The 18,175-nt window shown below is 45.6% G+C and overlaps 1 protein-coding gene across 6 annotated transcripts in view; it reads left to right on the forward strand.

Moving 5' to 3' along the window:
• The window catches only part of PIK3CB (phosphatidylinositol-4,5-bisphosphate 3-kinase catalytic subunit beta), a 112,451-nt gene that overhangs the window by 26,046 nt on the left and 68,230 nt on the right, over positions 1 to 18,175 (forward strand). For 3 of the 6 annotated variants that reach the window (XM_081006875.1, XM_081006878.1, XM_081006881.1), the window contains exon 1: positions 11,466 to 11,707. The exons of 2 other annotated variants lie outside the window; for them this stretch is intronic. The gene's annotated coding sequence lies outside the window, so the exon portion shown is untranslated. Of the gene's footprint in view, positions 1 to 11,465; positions 11,708 to 12,316; positions 12,337 to 18,175 lie in introns of those variants that run through there. One more of the 6 variants, XM_081006879.1, reaches the window with a different exon arrangement.

An 18,175-nucleotide genomic window follows, 5' to 3' on the forward strand; every position in this document is an offset into this window, starting at 1 on the left:
AAAGCAGATACTGTGAGGGGACATTTATTCATTCCTCCTCACCACTATGAGCTGAATAAAGAGCATGAAATCACTTTGCGACTCTGAGTATATTTCATTACGAATCAAATTTCCAGAGTTCCCATGCAAGAACTGTTGCTGTCAAGTTGTTTTAGCAGCACCATCCAGTGCATGCTTACTCAGAAGTAAGTTGAATGGTAATAAGATGCAAAAGTAGAGTGGGAGCAGGGTGTCGGTTTGTTTTTGTTTTATTATGTATTTTGTGTTCTCATTTTGAATTTTTCTGTTGGGATTCGCCCTGGGATCTTCAGAGGAAGGGCAGTATACAAATGTAATACCTGCAGCAGCAAAGTGCTTTGCTAAGAGCTCATGGTCCTTCTGAAGAATCACAGTGAAAAAATATCTGACCCCATTAAGAATCAACTAGGGAGCACATGCCAAGTCTGATTAAAGATGGACAAATCTGTCAAATTTCAACTTCTTATTCAAATCTTCAGTTCAACACATTTCCACACCACATTGCAATTGTAAAATAAAAGTCCTCATAAAATTCCAGCACCAGCAGCCACCCTGTCAGGCCTATTGGAGGCGGTGTCCGGCTGGGCCTTGGTGTTCCCTAACCTATTGGCATTGGGGGACTTCAACATCCATGCTGATGCCACTCCCTCCTCACAGGCTCTGGACCTGGTGTCTTCCATGGCGACACTAGGGCTCTCCCAGTTTGTTTCGGGCCCCACACATCAAGCAGGCCACACGCTGGATTTGATCTTTGGCATAGGTATAGATGTGATCATGTCTCCTTCAATGAAGGTGCCATGGTCTGATCACTACACTCTGAAAGCCAGGATTGACTTTCCACCCCCACCCTGCTTAGGTGGTGAGCCGATTTGGGCTCGCCCGCAGAGGCTGATGGACCCTGATAGATTCCGCCAAGCCTTGCGGGACCTTGCTCCCCCTGGCGACTCATTGACTGAGCTTGTTGAGGGCTAGAATATCCAGCTCCTGGCAGCCATCGATGAGATCGCACCTAAGCGCCCTCTGCGACCCCGCAGAAACCGGGCTCCCTGGTTTACCGAGGAGCTCCGGAAAATGAAGCGGGACCTCAGACGGCTAGAGCGAGTATGGCAGGGTGCCCGTGACGGAGCCTCAAGAACATCTTATAGGGCTTTTATGAAAACCTACGAGATGGCGGTGAAGGCTGCTAAGTAGTCTTACTTCTCGGCCTCCATTGCATCCGCTAGCTCTCGCCCGGCGCAATTATTTAGTATAATCAGGTCTTTAACGTCCCTTGAGGGACAGCCAAATTTAAATAACAATTTGACACACAGCTGTGAGGCATTTGCGAGCTTTTTTGCGGAGAAGGTCTTGTTGCTCCGCCATGACCTCCCTGCCAATTTGAATACAATAAAGGAAGTGGAGGCCCCTCGACTGTCCTCGGGTCCAGTATTGGACCACTTCAACCGGATATCCCCAGCCGATGTGGACAGACTCCTATGAGCTGAAAAGCCCACCACCTGTCCTCTCGACCCGTTCCCGTCTTGGCTGATTAGAGCGTGTCCAGACAAGGTGCGGGCCCTCCTGAGGGATATCATCAATTTGTCCCTTGGCACGGGGACATTCCCAGGGGAACTGAAGGAGACAGTGGTGCGCCCGCTCTTAAAGAAAACATCATTAGATCCTTTAGATCTATCCAATTACCGCCCAGTTTTGAATCTTCCATTCCTGGGTAAGGTGATTGAGAGAGCGGTTGCTGAACAGCTTGGTGGGTTTCTGGATGAAACATCGGCTCTGGATCCATTCCAGTCCGGCTTCCATGCTAGTCATGGGACCGAGACGGCTCTGGTTGCCCTAACATATGATCTTCATAGACAGCTGGATCGAGGTGGGTCGGGGCTGCTGATTCTTCTAGATCTTTCAGCAGCTTTCGACATGGTCGATCACGAACTTCTGGACCACCGCCTTGCCGACGTGGGGATCCAGGGCACAGTCCTTCAATGGCTGCGCTCGTTTCTCTCTGGTCAGGGACAGAGGGTAGCGCTTGGGGGGGAATTGTCATCGCGCCACTCCTTGGTGTGTGGAGTACCTCAGGGTGCGATACTCTCCCCGATGCTTTTCAACATCTTTATGCGCCCCCTCGCCCAGCTTGTCCGGAGTTTTGGGCTGGGTTGCCATCAGTATGCTGATGACACCCAACTCTATCTGTTGATGGATGGCCATCCTGACTCGGCCCCAGACACACTGACCAGATGTTTGGAAGCTGTGGCTGGATGGTTACGTGGGAGCCGGTTGAAGCTAAATCCTTCGAAGACAGAGGTCCTGTGGATGGGACGGGATGATATGGGATGGGGGGGGGCAACTCCCATCTCTTGCGGGGGTGCAATTAGTGCCAGCACCGTCCGTTAAGAGTTTGGGTGTACTCTTCGACACCTCCCTTTCCATGAAGGCGCAGATTGCAGCTACAACAAAGGTGGCATTTTTCCATCTCTGCCAAGCTAAGCAGTTGGCTCCTTGCCTCTCTCGCCCTGACCTAGCCACTGTGATCCACGCGACGGTCACCTCCAGACTGGATTATTGTAACTCGCTCTATGTGGGGCTGCCCTTGAGACTGACCCAGAAACTCCAGCGGGTGCAGAATGCTGCAGCGAGACTCCTTACGGGTTCTTCGCTGCGAGATCACATTCACCCGGTGCTATACCAGCTGCACTCGCTCCCGGTGGAGTACAGGATCAGGTTTAAGGTGCTGGTTTTAACCTTTAAAGCCCTATACGGCCTAGGACCCTCGTACCTATGGGACCGCCTCTCCTGGTATGCCCCACAGAGAAACTTACGGTCTTCAGATAAAAACATCTTGAAGGTCCCAGGCCACAGAGAAGTTAGGCTGGCCTCAACTGGAGCCAGGGCTTTTTTGGCCGTGGCTCCGATCTGGTGGAACACTCTGTCACAAGAGACCAGGGCCCTGCGGGACTTGACATCTTTCTGCAGGGCCTGCAAGACAGAGCTGTTCCACCAGGCCTTTGGCCAGGGCACAGCCTGACTCCCTCCCTCAGCAATCTTCGCGGAGCTCTGGCCCAATGGTTGCCAGTGGCTTGAATTAATTAATTTTATAATGAATGATTTTAGAGTGTTGCTTGTGCTGTACTTTTGTACTGTTTTATTGTTGTTAGCCGCCCTGAGCCCGGCTTCGGCTGGGGAGGGTGCGATATAAATAAAATTTATATTATTATTATTATTATTATTTATTTTACCTGTAATTTTGCCCATTAAAACCCCCTGCAAAACTTACTTGCAGTACCGGGAATTGAACAGTCTGAGAAATCTCTTCACCCCATGAGCCATTTCCATCATGGATCCTAGGAGGCACTCAATAACACAGTGACACAGCAAGTCATGTCTTCAACCATGATTGTATTTAATAGCACGTGGCTACTATGATTAAGCCACCTGACAGAGGTATTGAGCAAAGCCAGTTAAGCACTTCACGTTTTCTACTACAATTTCCGATCAGAACATGAAAAGGATTCCTTGAGTTAAGGGTACAAGCTACACCTGAGTTCTATTTTAAGGAACATGAACTTTCAGTGGACTTCTACATGGAATGGAACGTGAACTTCTACATGGAATGGAACTGGAAAGGAACATCACTGGACGAGGATTTCTTGCTCCCCCCCCCCTCCCACAACTAAGGACAGCTTCCTGCACCATGTTGGTTTTCATACAGGGCTTTGGTTAGGATTAGAGGCAGAGTGCACTTCTTATTCTCTGCACCTTCCTATTCATAGTGCAGAGAACCAAGTAAACATGGTCTTATCTAATATACTGATATTTGGTGTCCCTTCCCCAGAGATTTACCGTATATCACACAGAGCAGTTTCTTCTATGTTTATGGTGTCTTTGTTGGGTATTAGTTATCAACGGAAAGAACCAAGGAGTTTATTTTGGTCTTGAAAAGCTGGATAAGACACAGAGCACTTGGCATAGTGAGTGGACCAGCCTGAATTCAACACACAAAAGTTGGAATAATGCAAGGAACAAGTTAAACCTGAGATCCAAATTCCATTCATCAGCCTATATTTAGCAGAGGGAAAGCAAGCCTTTAAAATAGTGTTTGAGTTGCAGCACCCATTTTTCCAGCTTAATTTATGTCAGGTCACCATGTGACATAAGCTGAATGGGCTTAGAATCCAGCCTAAGTCCCCCACTCTCTGGTCCCATCACCACAATGCATCCCAGAGCACACCCTTTTCAGGGTTTATGCCAGTTTAAGATTCACCAGGATTGGTCTCAGCAAGGATCAGGAAGATAAATTGGCGTATCTCTGGCTGAGCCAACCATGAGACAGTTAAGCCACTGTAGAGCTCAGCTGGAGACCTGATGGATCCCTTTCATCTTGCTGTAGGATTGCTGGCTTAATCAACTTTGCTAAATCAATTGTACTAACATCTGTTAGTACAGGAAACCATTGTCTTCATTCAGACTCAGATTAATAGTATCAAACTACTTGATGTGTTGCAATTCAGCAATTTAATGCTGGAGCCTCCAGTTGGATTATTATTTATAAATAATATTTTTATAAATACTATTTATAAATAGTAACACAAAGCTATGCTCACTTATGGAACAAAGTAATCGTCTGTTTCTACTCAAGTCAATTTAAAAACACACATAAAGAAATAAAAAATTACTTCACTATAGCAGGAAATTGGCAGTCTTCCTTTATTTGGCTGCTGGTGATTTAAAAATAGACATTGATTGTTGTTGTTAAAGGTTTTGTGTTGCAACTGGCAATTGCCTTAGGATTGTTTTTGTTTTAAAAAATCCCAATTCATTTAAGGTTCAGGATTTACTGAAGAACTAATAGGCTTTTCTAAGGAAAAGTAGTTTTCACAATAAATCTTCCTTCAGATTGCCAGTGGCCAATTTGCCAATGCTGTTATTTAAACAATGCTTCCTTTTAAAATTTATATCCTGACCTTTCGGTGCTTGTGCACATCATGGTGGCTGGCAACACTTTAAACCATCCATAAAAATGCAATACAATTCCAGATCAGCTACAATACAGCAATGACGGACTCAAGCACAGTAAATTAAAACAAAACCAGGGACTTCCGGGGAGGCGCCTCCGGCAATGGCTGAATTCCTCCGATCGGGAGGAATTTGCTCTGTGAAAAGCAGGGTCTGACCGCCACGGTGAAGGCGGAGACCCATAGAAATCACAGGCGGGAGAAGCCTATGAACCTGGGATTCGGCTGGCACCTTTGCGCCTCCCCTACTCACGGGGAAACCCTGTTTTGGGGATCCGGAGCGACGTGGGGTGAGCGGCGCGGTGCTTTGAATCAACTGCTTTTTTCACGGAGTGAAGCCGCATTGTTGTTGCCAGAGAGCGCTGACTTTTTCCTGTGGACAATTGGATTTTAAACGACTACCCGTGAGTAGAACGGAAAATTGGATCTTGAAACACTTTAATTTGGCGCTGAAGCGGGAAGGCTCTAAACAGGAAGTCCGCCTCCCGTTTTGTAAATAGATTGAAGCAAAGAAGTTACAAGCTAAAGTCTCTGAAAGCTTTTGATAAAGGATTAAATTCCCACCAGACAAAAATACATAACCCCTCTTGGAAGCAGGAGAAGAGAGGGGAAGTTTTGGATTTAGTGCGCCTGCAGAAGAGAGTCAAAATTAAATTGCCACTGCTCTGAACCTGGAAAAGGGCTGCCAGATGACGTTCAGGGAATGTTTATTGACAGAACGGATTTGACAGCTAGCTAAAATAAGAAAGGCACTGTTTCCATTGTCCTCTTCTGCGTTTAAAAATGGAGGAAAAAGTAACCGAAAATTGAAACTATTGTTACTTGCTTGAGTCGTGCTTGAAAGAATTGCTACAAACAGAGACTGTTTCCCTCTAGAGGGAGCATGTGAAACTGTTACAGGAGTGCAACAGGGAGAGCTCCAGCTGCAAGATAAGATTCTGAAAATTGGAGTCTGACTTTGGATCACTCAAAATGTTGATAGGAGAAGCCATTGTGACTGTATTATACAAGATAAACTACTCGCTGGAACAGCTACATAAAAAGACAGGTGACATGATCTCTAAAATTGACAGCTTGGAACAGAACGTGATTAATTTGAATCAAAAAGTGAGTGTCAATACAGAAAAAACTCAGGATTTGGTACAGGAACATACCTTGGTTGGACAAATGGTGGAGGAAAAGGAGAAAGCTGATGATGTGAAACCAAAAGTAGTACAAGCGGGATCCTTAGTTTCTCAGAAGCAGATTGAGGATTATAAATTGAGGTCTTTCATGACTGAATCTAGCAAAAGTCAAATTTTGAGGCTAGGATCCCGGCTTGGATTGAAGAAGGAAGGATGGAAAGAAACCTCTATCCAGGGATTGACTGACTTTTGGGACATGGACCTGGGCTTGGAGGAGCTTGAAGTTTTGGGGGTCGCTAGAATTGGAGGAATCCTGAAATACATTCTGAAACACTCTATGGACTTTACTTTTAACTTCGGAAATTTGGCTGAATTGTCCAGAAGGAACAAAAGTATTGCTAGGCTGGAGTTTTCCCGAGATTTGCTCCTGAGCATCAAAGAATATGAAGAAGACCTGCAGAAGGGACTTGGAAGAGATTTAAGAGCCTCGGATATAAGGGCACCAGGTTGATGGATTATATGGAACTGACGGAAAGGACTGGCAGAATCCGAAGCCAGGGAGAGGAGATAGTGGAAGATTAATGGAAAATTTAAAGTGTTTATTTAGGAATTTTGTTAAAGTAATGACTGTCAGAAAAATGGTGGAATGATATTTTATGGATCTAGCAGAAATGCTATAAGAAGTTGGGTGTATATAAATAATCAACCGTTAATGGGAAATAAGGTTAAAGAATACGTTATTTATAATATGACAGAAAATAGAGAAAGATGGAAAGGATTTGCTGAAACAAGTACTAGAAGCGGGATACAAGAAGGGAGGTGCGAGGAAGTCGAGGAAACAAGGGAATGAAGGACAGAGTATGGAAAAGGAGGGATGTTTTTAAATTGTTTTTGTCTTGCTTTGTTCATGTGTTTAGTTCAATGGGTTTAGGGTGGGTTTGTATTGTTTATATATTGTATTGTTTTTCTCTTTCTTTTTTCTTTTTTGTTTTTTCTCTCTTTTTTCTACTTTTTTGTAACTTTTAAAAGCAATAAATATTATTTAAAAAATAAAAATAAAACAAAACCACTGGATTAAAAAAAATATTATCCCATAAAAGGAGCAAAACCCACCCCAATAATAGGAAGGTTTTTGTCCTACGGCACTGCCCTATAATATTCCACAAAACCTTTGTTATAAATAATATTATATGTTCTTAATCATTTTAAAACAATGTTTATTATTATTTGATAGCTATTCCAACTTTCCTCCAAGGAGCTCAGAGTGGCATACAAGGTTTCCTCCTTCCGCATTTTTTATCCTCACTAGAATCCATTGGCAGGGGGTTGGACTCGATGGCCCTTGTGGTCTCTTCCAACTCTATGATTCTATGAGGTAGGTAAGCTTAAGAGGAAGTGATTGGCTGAAGTTTTGTTTCCATTGCATTGTCCTTACTACTTTGTGGTTTGCCACCCTGGGTTGCTTAGAGAGGGAGGAAGGAGGAAGGAAAGGAGGGGGGTGGGTTGGATAGAAAATTAATAAATAAATAACAATAATGTAATAGTAGAAACAACAATTAATAAAATTGTGTCATACTGAGCCTCCTATTCTATAGTTCCAGATATGTGGTTATAGAAACCATCTCATTTATGTAGCACCCTATTTAATATCCCCCTTTCCATTGAAGTCCTCAAACTTCCTTATGATGACAACAGACACTTTCAAAATGACAGAAAACCCAGCCCAGCTGGAGTTTGATGTTGTCTCTGTCTGCCTCTCTTGCTCTCCTGCTCTTTCTCAAAGAGCAATTGGTAGAAGCTGCCACTGCTGTAGTATGGAAGGGGGCTGGGACAGAAGGAACTTGATGTCATGTTCGTAGGCTTCCCTTTCCAGGTGTAGTTGGTGTTAAGATGATCCTGTAGAGAGGAAAGGGATAGTCCAACTGGAGTGTCCATTTGGTGCAGATGAGTCCCAAGATCAGTTGCACAACCAAGTTTTCTGGGAGTGGAAATGTTCTCCTACTAGTTCCTGAATATTGTTGTTTCTGAAGCTAGGTTTGTGCCCATTTATACAGACTTGTCTGTATTATCTAGTACAAGCATGTCCAACTCCCAAGAGACTGTGATCTACTCCCAGGATAAAAAAACCTGGCATTGATCTACCCATTGTCATTGGAGGGAGAGGGATCTACGGGTAAATTACGATCTACTGGTTGGACATCCCTGATTTAGTAAAAACATTCTGTGTAGGACAACTCTTAACATTCATCCTCAGTCTGCAGTATTTCACCTTTTGAGGCAGTGTACATTCTCTTAAAACACAATGCAAAGTTCCCATTAGGTCGCTGCTTGAAAATGGCATTAAATCTTTCTCAAAGTTCAGCGTGGCTCTGGGCCCAGCCTTTCCAGGAAAGTCTGAAGGGGTACACCAACATGCTTCACATTTTCCATTACGTAGTAACGGGAAAGGAGAGAAACACAGAGAGGCAGAACCAACAAGAAAATGTATCAGGCTTTGAAAAAGTCTTACAGACAAAACTGATGTACGTATAGTAGTTGACCAGTTAATTGGCATCATCTCCAAACTTGTTTTTACTTGTACTGTATGTAAATTTAATAAATTGTTAAAACAGATGATTCAGTAAGAATTCCTTAACTGGGACAGCCCTAAATTAAAACTGAAAGATTACTTTGTTTGCCTTAATTAAGAGTGTAGCCCTATTATTATTATTATTATTAACTGAATTTATATACAGCCCTATTCCTGGGCGTCTCAGGGTAGTTCACAGTACTGTCTTTGCCAATTGATGCTGGAGGGGTTAGAATGATGCAAAGGTGCCTCTTCATGGTCCTCAACCAGCGCAGTGATGGAGGCCCCACATGCCGCAGGTGGCGAGAAAGCAACCACTGGCAGTAGCAAGCAGAAAACACTAGCCAGTTGTAAGAGTAATGTCAGAGAAGAAAGAACTGCATCACTGCCACTATCCACCCACTTCCTCTACTTGGGGCTGGGATGTGGTGGTGCATCTCCTGCCCTATTCCTCCTTGTCCCCCACTTGGGATTCCTCCACAGGTAGTTCTTTGAATCATATGCAGAGTGTTTTTCTCTCCTTCAGCACTGGGTAACTACAGCAATCACTGAGTCTATTAGATCATCGCTATATCTACTTCTACTATATATTTTGAAAAGTTGTCCATCTGTTCTCTATGCAGTTGAACACTTCTTGAGATAGCACCAAATTTGGCAGTGTGGTTCCTGAGATTGAGGACCAGGTCTTTGATTTTCAGACACCACTTTGAATCCAGATGGTGGATTGAATCTTTCAAAATCACACTGATTTTGACATCACTTAAGATATCTCAACTGCCATGCCTCTGCTGGATGAATCCTGCTCAGAGAAGGACATGGTCCAAAGCAAATATTACAGAGAAGAAGGCTGTGTCAGTGACCAGAGAGAAATACAGTATATGGGATATCCCAGGCCTTCAAGAGTCACAGGATTGGAGGCAGAGAGTGAGCTGCCATTGAGTCTATGGAAGCACTGGCTCCTAAAGGTGCAGTTCCAGTCAGCTGCCAGAAGTCCAAAGTGCCTGCCTGAAGAACAAAGCTCCTTGGAAGTAAGGGGCTACTCTGTATGAATCTATTTCTCATAAGCAGATGGCCTGAATCTGTGCTCTGGGAAAGACTCTGAAGGTTCGTGAGAAAAGCATAAAAAAGGGCCACACATTTGGCAAGTTGAAAATGGTTTACTTACAAACTCTCAAAAGGTCAGTGTCATGTGCTTTTTCATACAGCATTAAGACAAAGTTGCACAGCTGTAAAGTGGTGAAAGTTTCTAACTTATTGGAGTAGGAAGAGGTTTCACACTGAGCTTCTCAGGTGGAGGGGTGGGGAAACAAAGGCTTGATTACCTGGCAGGACAGTTTACTCTGTGGTCTTAACGATTGATTAGACTTAAGCATATTGACTATGAGGTTGGTTATCCTTCAAAATCCTGGAATTTGGAAGAAGGCACAAGAATCTTTGTTAAAAGTTACTGATCCAATCTTAAGTACATGTAGTAGAGAGCAAGCCCCCAATGAACATTTACTTCTGAGTAAAACATGTATATGATTGTGCTGTATGTACTGTTTTGATAGCTGTGCTGATATATGCCTCTGCTTCAGTTGAGATTAACCACCACCTCTTGGCTCTGTTCCCACAGCCTGAGGCTTATCAGTTCCTGATTAAGCATGAATTAAAACTGTGGGGGTGGGAGTGGTAGGGATGGAATTCACTATTTAGAAACTGTGTAACCCGCATTTTAATTCAAAGTTCTCATGGTGGAGAACAGCATGTAAAACACTTTGTGATCTAATACAGCAATTAAACCATCAAATGGAGAACATAATAAAAAACAGTATAATAATGACAAAAAACCATGAGCAGAACGAGTAAAGCAGCAGCCAATAAGACTACAGTTTTTTAAATAAATAAATAAATCTATCCAATGAAGTACATCTTCAGAAATGTATAGATGGGTCACCCGTTCGAAAGAGGGCAGAATCTCAAGGTTGCCCAGCAAGCAGTAACCAAGAATACCCTGCAAGCAATGACAGCCACCGGACTGGAAATTTTGCCGCTGAGTTTGAGTGCGGCATCGTGGTTGAAGACTGCAGTCCAGTGCAAACGTCCTTAGTCACAAGGACCCAGTGACCACAGGCGGGACGTACTCCGAGCAGAAATGCGGGAAATCCGACTGCGCGGGCGTTAATTTAACCAAGACCGGAGTTGCCTCCCCAACCCAATTGGGTGCTCTTGCTCTCGGGTCCTGCTTGCGGGCTTCCGTCGGCATCTGATCGAGCACTCTAAGGACAGGATGCTAGACTAGATGGGCCACCGGGCTGATCCAGCAGGCTCTTCTGATCTTGCCCACCGCACACGAACCTCTTCCCTTCTCCACCCTCTCTCCCCTCTATGGAACAACCCGAAAGCTAAGCGATTCCTCCAGTCCAGGGCGCGTCCACCCCCGGCAAAGGGTCTCCGGAGTCGTCTCCCGGGCTAACCTGCGCCGCGCGCAACCGACTCCGCATTGCCAGGGAGGCACGTCTGTTTGCGGCGGCTCGTACCAACCGAAGGGAGATTCCAACCACCTCCCTTTGGCCAACGCCAGAGGAGGAAAGCGAAAGCACTCCTGCGGGGCCCTGGGCGTTTTTTAATTGGCCCTTCTGCCACGAGCTCCCAGGAGATTGGCGGAACGAGTTGGGAGGGCGGAGGAGCAGGAGGAGAAGAGGGAGGGAAGCTGTTGCCTAGGTGATGCGCTCGCCCTCCCCCTTCCCGCGCGCCGGGGAGGGAGAGTGCGCGCGCCCGGCCGCCTTTCGCCAGACAGGCACACTCGCCGCAAGGGGGCTGGCGCCGGAGCGACCTGGGCCCCGGAAGGTACCGTACGAGCAGGAGTTGCCGGTGTCAGGGGCAGGCCGGGGAAAGCCGCCGCCGCGTTGCCTACGAAGAACAGCGACCAGAGGAGGAAGAAAGAGCCTGTGGCGGCTGAAGGAAAGCAGGAGCTGCTGTGGCTGCCGCCGCCGCCGCCCTTGCTCGTCCAGGTGAGTGTGTGAAACGCGGGTTGCGCTTGGCTTCTGAGGGGGAAACCACTGGCGGTACCTGGGCGGGTGAGGTAAGGAGAGCGAGAGGAAGGGTCGGAGGGGAACTTGCGGGCTGCCCGGCTTCCCTGCCCCGCCACCCGAGCGCGAGGGGATGTGAGAAGGGGTGGGTGGCTGGTTGGAATCGCCGTGTCTGCTGACGCAGCGAGCCGCCGGGCTGTGGGAGCTCTTGGTGGGGAATGTGGCGCGGAAGCCGCTGGAAATCGGCTGTTTGAAGCAGCCCCTGATTGCGGCGGCGCCTGCGCGCGAGCGCGTGCCCAGCTCGGGTCGAAACCTTCCCCGCGCGGACTTTTACGACCCGGGCGTGTTTATTTAGCAGTCAAGTCCCGCTGGCTTCTGTGGGGCTTCTTCCTCCTTCGTGACTCTGCCGATCCGGGATTGTAGCCTGACATGGATTCTGGGGCCGTTGTCCCCAACCGAGACCTGTGTTCTTCTCTCTTACCCGCCCCCCGCTCCTCTCCCTCCGGGAACAGCTCACTCTTGTCTGGGACATGGCAGTGCATTGCTGCTGCTGCTGCTGCTGCTGCTGCTGCTGTTCCTGTTGGTGTTTCATCGTAGTAAAGGCGGCAAAGGTATTTCTCTTCGTTTTCTCCCTTTCGGTTGCAACACCGACTTGCTCAACAGGCAGCGGAGTCCGCCGTCTGCTTCTGCCTTCCTTTTAGCGGTCATGTGAAATTTAGTCACTTCTCGCTCTTTTTATCGGCCGGGATGAGTGAAGGCTTCAGACAGAGGGGCTGGGGACGCCTCCGAAAGGGAACGATAAGCGCTCGAGCTGTGAATGTTTAAACTTAAGATGTTATCCCTCACTTGTATCTCTCCTTTTCTGCATGCAAGGCTAATCTTGCTTGACTTCATACTGCGAGGCGCAGCTCCTCCCATTTTACAGCTTAGCGACTGAGAGTAAGAATTGATTTTTGAAAACAAGTTTCTGTTTTACATTTGGGGTTCTTGTATTTAAACACAGCTTTTGTTTTGTTGTGTATAAACTTATAGGGTGCCTTCGATTGCTCTGGCAAACAGCTATTTCCCTCCAGCCCCGTTTCAAGTTCTTTTTCTATTTCTGTCTCTCTCATTCACCAGCTCCTTGCTGTTGTTGTAAAACATGTTCAAATGTTGCATAAGAATTTCCAGAACCTCACTAGTCTTGAGAATGGAGTTAAATGGGCATTCCTAGTGTTCCACTGTTAAAGATTTAACACTTTCTGGGAGCATTGCTTTGCTGAACTGTACAACATACTTAACTCCTGGACTCTCTTGTTGACTGACACTAGAGATCTTTCTTCACATTGGATCCGTATTTCTAAGCAAAGCTGATCTGTTTCAAGCACTTAAATGAGGAAGGGGAAGTTGCTTGGGTCAGTTGTGTTCTCTGTTTCCAAATCCTCCTACGAGCTCATTATGAGACTTCTCTTAGCAGGATCACAACTTCATTTCTGACAGCTTGAATGCACAGTCACTGACTTTGGTATCATATAGAGCTGGAGCTCACCTGAGTGCCTGTAATGCATGCTGTATTAATATTAGTGTTGTCTTTCGTTACTGCTTGTGCAGGCGCACATAGCTGCTTAAGAGTGCAATCCTAACTCACGCCCCTTGCAGGAGGGGCTACATGGAGAGGCAAAGCCACAGCCCTGATGCTCATGGTGGTTCCAGCAGGAGGTGTGGGATGCACTGGTGGAGGAAGAGGAGTGCGGGGGGGGAGCACACTGCCCCCGGCAATGCTATCCCCAGGGTGCCATAGCGGCTGCCCCACCCACGCTGGGCACCCCACCCCTGCAGGCTGCACGCCCCGCCCCCAGGACGTGCACCAGCCCCGCCCCCGCCTGCTCTCCGCCCCCGGTGTCAGAGCATGAAGCTCCACCACGGGTGGGATGGCAGAATAATTGGGCCTGATCTGTAGCCAGTGTTGCTGCATGATGACTGTGAGACCAGCTTGGGATCCAGCACAGACTGGCTTCGGCCTCCCCTCTCTCTGAACACTTTATGTTGAGGATTTCTGCTGGTGGGGAACTGACCATTGTGCCTTCTGCATTTCTAGTGGGCATAAAGAGGAGGTTGGTGCTGACAAAGTGATGTTTGTGTCACTCTGTTGGGAGACTGGCTGAGCCAGGGGGAGATACACTTCTGCCTGCAGTCAAGAAGGGGTGTGTCAGTACAGTGGCGCCTTGGTTCTCATACTTAATCCGTTCCAGAGGTCCGTTCCCAAACCAAAGCGTTCCAAAACCAAGGCGCACTTTCCCATAGAAAGCAATACAAAATGGATTAATCCATCCCAGACTTTTGAAAACAACCCCTAAAATAGCCATTTAACATGAATTTTTCTGTCTAACAAGGCCATTAATCCATAAAATGAAAGCAATAAACAATGTACTACAGTCACACAATCAAGCAGTAGCTGAACTGGGTTCCACACAGTCACAAAAACAAAACAAAAAGAGCCACAAAAATCTAAAATAAATAGCAAAAACAGACAGACCTCAGTGTGGCACTCAAAACGGAAGTGTGGCACTCAAAATGGAAGTGTGGCACTCAAACCGGAACATGTTCAGCTTCCGAAAAAAGGTCGTAAACTGGAACACTTACTTCCGGGTTTGCAGTGTTTGGGTTCCAAGATGTTTGAGTACCAAGGCATTTGAGAACCAAGGTACTACTGTATTCTGAAATGTTGGCCTGAAAGACGAAACATTAACCAAGATAAATAATCAATCATAATAACTTATTTCTAAACCATTTAGTTTTTGAAATGTCTTAAGTGTTGCACAAATCAACATAAAAACACAAAAGCATTACAGTAAAAACTGAGGTTAAAATACCACACAGAAATCCAGTGGTGGTGGTGGGAAATTCAATGATTTGGTGAAGCCTGCAGAAAAAGATGTCTGCAATACATCTGAAACAAATAGTGGATGTGATGCTTCATCTTTAACGGGGGGGGGGGGGGGCGCATTTCAAAGTTAGTCAGTAGCAGAAAATGCTGGTTTCTTGGTCATATTCTGTAGCATGTGATGCCACAAGAAATTGTATCAGCTGCTAGTCTTACAGGGACAGATAACCTGCTTCTGAGCTATTCAGAGCTTTTCATACGTTAATAATCTGCTACCTTGAACATGACCTGTTAACTAATCTACAGTCAGTGTGTTTCCCTCAGTGCAGCATAATACTTGCATGTCCACCACTCAAATCCAGTCTGATGGGAAGCCTGTGTAGAGCACTTTCTGTAGTTTAAACATGAGGTTGCCAACTTTGTTTTCTTTTTATAATATACTTCTGTGCAATGTGTGGTTGAATATAAAGTACACATTGTAGCTCACTGCCTGAAATTCAGTAAGGAATACTAACTTTCCAGGGCAACTGCTGGAAGTGATAGGTTGTTTTGGGGGGAGGGGGTACTGCTCATGTTTCAGTTGATGGAGAAACACTTCCTATGAACTGATTAGGAGAAAAGAGTTTTCATTTCAGGGGTTAATGGAGACTAACTGGTATAAATTGTAGCAGCAAATGCCAAATGTAGCGGACGGCTTCTGACCTGTGGTTTGGATGATCAGTCACCTGATTGCATAAACTGATCTTGGACTCCTTTGGGAGGAAGGTCAAGCTACAAATTTAATAAATACATAAATAATTCATAAAGAATATTCGTAGTCCCATCGAGCTTTAGACCTGCACAGAGTCTCTCTGCTCATGTGGCAGCATTTGACAGCTATTACTTCCAATTTCTATTAAACTTGACATGTTATTCAGTCAGCTAAACCTGATCATGGAATATCACTATTGTCACTTTCAAAACAAATCAGCTTCAAACCATGATTTCTGATGCTGGCTTGTTTAAACCAGCTGTAGTTAGTGGCCATGTTTGCACAATCAAATTGAGACTTAATAAGCTGAGGTCCAGATGAGCTTAGTGTACCTGTACATGGATTCATGTATTGTCTGACTGGTGAAACCATGGTTAATGGCTTCCAGATGAGGATCTGGAAGCCAACTTTAAACCTTGGCATTCGTTATATTCTGGCAGCTCAGAAAAAATAGGAAGCAATGGCTAGTTGTGGGTTTTGGAAATCTTTTGTGACGTACGTGTGGTGAAAAAGCAGGAGCAAAAAGGCTGTATGTAGGTGCGCAAAGCATATGCATGGTTGTTTGATGCAAATGTGAACAATGATCAACGGTTTGAATGAAACAACAAGCTGATTTTAAAGGAAACTGAAATTAAATGTGGAAGTGCTCCTTGATGCATGGGAAGGGAAACAGGGAGCATGTAAGGCCGAGGGCTTGGTGCAGCTCATTCATGTAGCAGTAAGCCAGGGGTGAGGAAATGCTTTCACCCAGCTGGCCAGATATATATCTCTCCTGCCCTCGCAAGCCAGCTTTGACAGGTGGGTGTGGCCACCCACCAGTCAATCATCTGACATCATACCTCTAAAAGTGATACCTCTCAAAGCACAGCGCTTCCTAAACACTTGACATCCAGCTGTGTAAGGGGCTCTTCAAGCACTGTGTGTAGTGCTTGGAAAGCAATGAGCACAGGAATTACAAAGTGCACAGTACTTCCCAGATGTCTGTCAGTCAGCTGCTCATTGGATGCTTGGGAAGCGATATGAAAGGGACTTTGCAGGCATTGTCCCTTTTGGCCAAGCCCCATCTTTACCTGCCCCACATCCAGCATCATATATGATGGCAGGTGTAGGGCAGGTGGGTGTGGCTTGGCCAAAATGACCTGGCAGGTCACGTATGGCCTGAGGTTCTCAACCTCTGCACTAAGCCATGGTTTAATGCTTCGTCTGAACACAGCGACACAGTTGCTTGGGAATCCCATCTCTCACAGGAGCCAGATCTTTGTAGGATGAAGTCTGGTAGTTGGGAAATTTCATGGCTTGGAAACATCCCATTTGAAGATTCCACAGGGTTAAGTTAGGTTGTTGCAGAAAAACCAACAGAGAGATTTTGAAATGATTTACAAATGGGCTTCCCTGGGCCAGAACTCATTTTCTAAGATGCATGAAGCATAGGTTGGTTGAGACAGATACTCTGTTTATGAGTGTCAGCAATAATAAAAGAAGCAGTTTTGGTGTGGGACAGAAACAGGGAGAGAGACAGAGAGCTGAAGGCTGGAAGCAACTTCAGGTGCAAGGTGTCTCTCTGGAAATCTGATAAGCACAGACCGAAGAAGGCAGGTGTTATTACGAAGTGATTGGCCCATTAATGCAAGAGGGAGGTGTGTCCTTTTACTATGCAGAAGCAGTTGATTATGAGACACCTCATAGGAACAGATTATTATTACTATTTATTAAATGCCGCCCTATACCCGCAGGTCTCAGGGCGGTTACAACATAAGATGAGATAAAAGTTGGCTTTAAGAATTACAGCTAAGCATTAATTATTATCACCATTTCTTTATCCTGTTTCTTTAATGGGGGAAGGCTAGAGATATTGATTTGGAACTCATACTTTAAAATCTGACTTTAATCTGTGGCACTGACCTGATAACAACGTGTAGAAGCTTTTGATAATCTTCTGATGCCTCATATTTTGAAGAATTACATGAACGAAATGAAATGGAGTTTGAATTGGTTACTGGCGGGGGGGGGGGAGGGGCAGCACCCAGTTAACCATGTCCTCTGTTTTATTACCATATTACCAACACATTATAAGAGTGCTGCCTGATTATTGTAGGTGGACCATCACCTAAGCATCTTTCATCAGATCCCATACTGTGATCAGGTTTTGCTTCACAGTCTGGGATCTGACTTGTTTAAAGTGTTTTTATCCCACTCTTCAGCCAAAAAGGTCTCAAAAGTGGCTCACAAATCAAGGAAAGGAAGAAAAAAAAAACCCTCCATAGATATATTTATTTACAGAGCAATCTTAACTCCCACTAAAAACCTGATGGGGTGGTTGATGGGGTGGGGAGCTTTTGTGACCCCCCCCCCGTGATAGCTCCATCATCATTGTCACCTGTTTGTTTGTATGCTACTTTCCTACAAAATTGTGCCCAAAGGGGCTCACAACATATCAGCCTGAGATGTCTGAGGTTTGACTCCTTGAGGGTTCCATGCCGTTAAAGACCGTATTTCATAATGGCCCAGGATGACTGGTAGGCTCCCACTTTTTATGTGCTAATCTTCTGAGATTGTTGTGGAATGAGAAAATGATCAGAGTTTAGAAAAGGGATGCATGAAATGAAACAAAAAAGTTTTGGTATGACAGGGAAAAACCAAAGTAGAGAGCTGGAAAGTAAGCTGGTGCTTAGATACACCTTGAAATGCAGGTGCCACCTGAGAGAGCCATTGTGAGGTAGGAGATCTGACGCCTTGTGTGTGTGCCATGTGTTTCTGCTTATGTTATGCTTATGTATATTTATAAATACACCAACTTTGCAGCACTTGGTTTAAGTCTCCAGTTTCCAAAGGAAAG

This window comes from Podarcis pityusensis, assembly GCF_964106645.2.
Source record: "Podarcis pityusensis genome assembly, chromosome: 5".
NCBI classification, from domain to species: Eukaryota; Metazoa; Chordata; class Lepidosauria; order Squamata; family Lacertidae; genus Podarcis; species Podarcis pityusensis.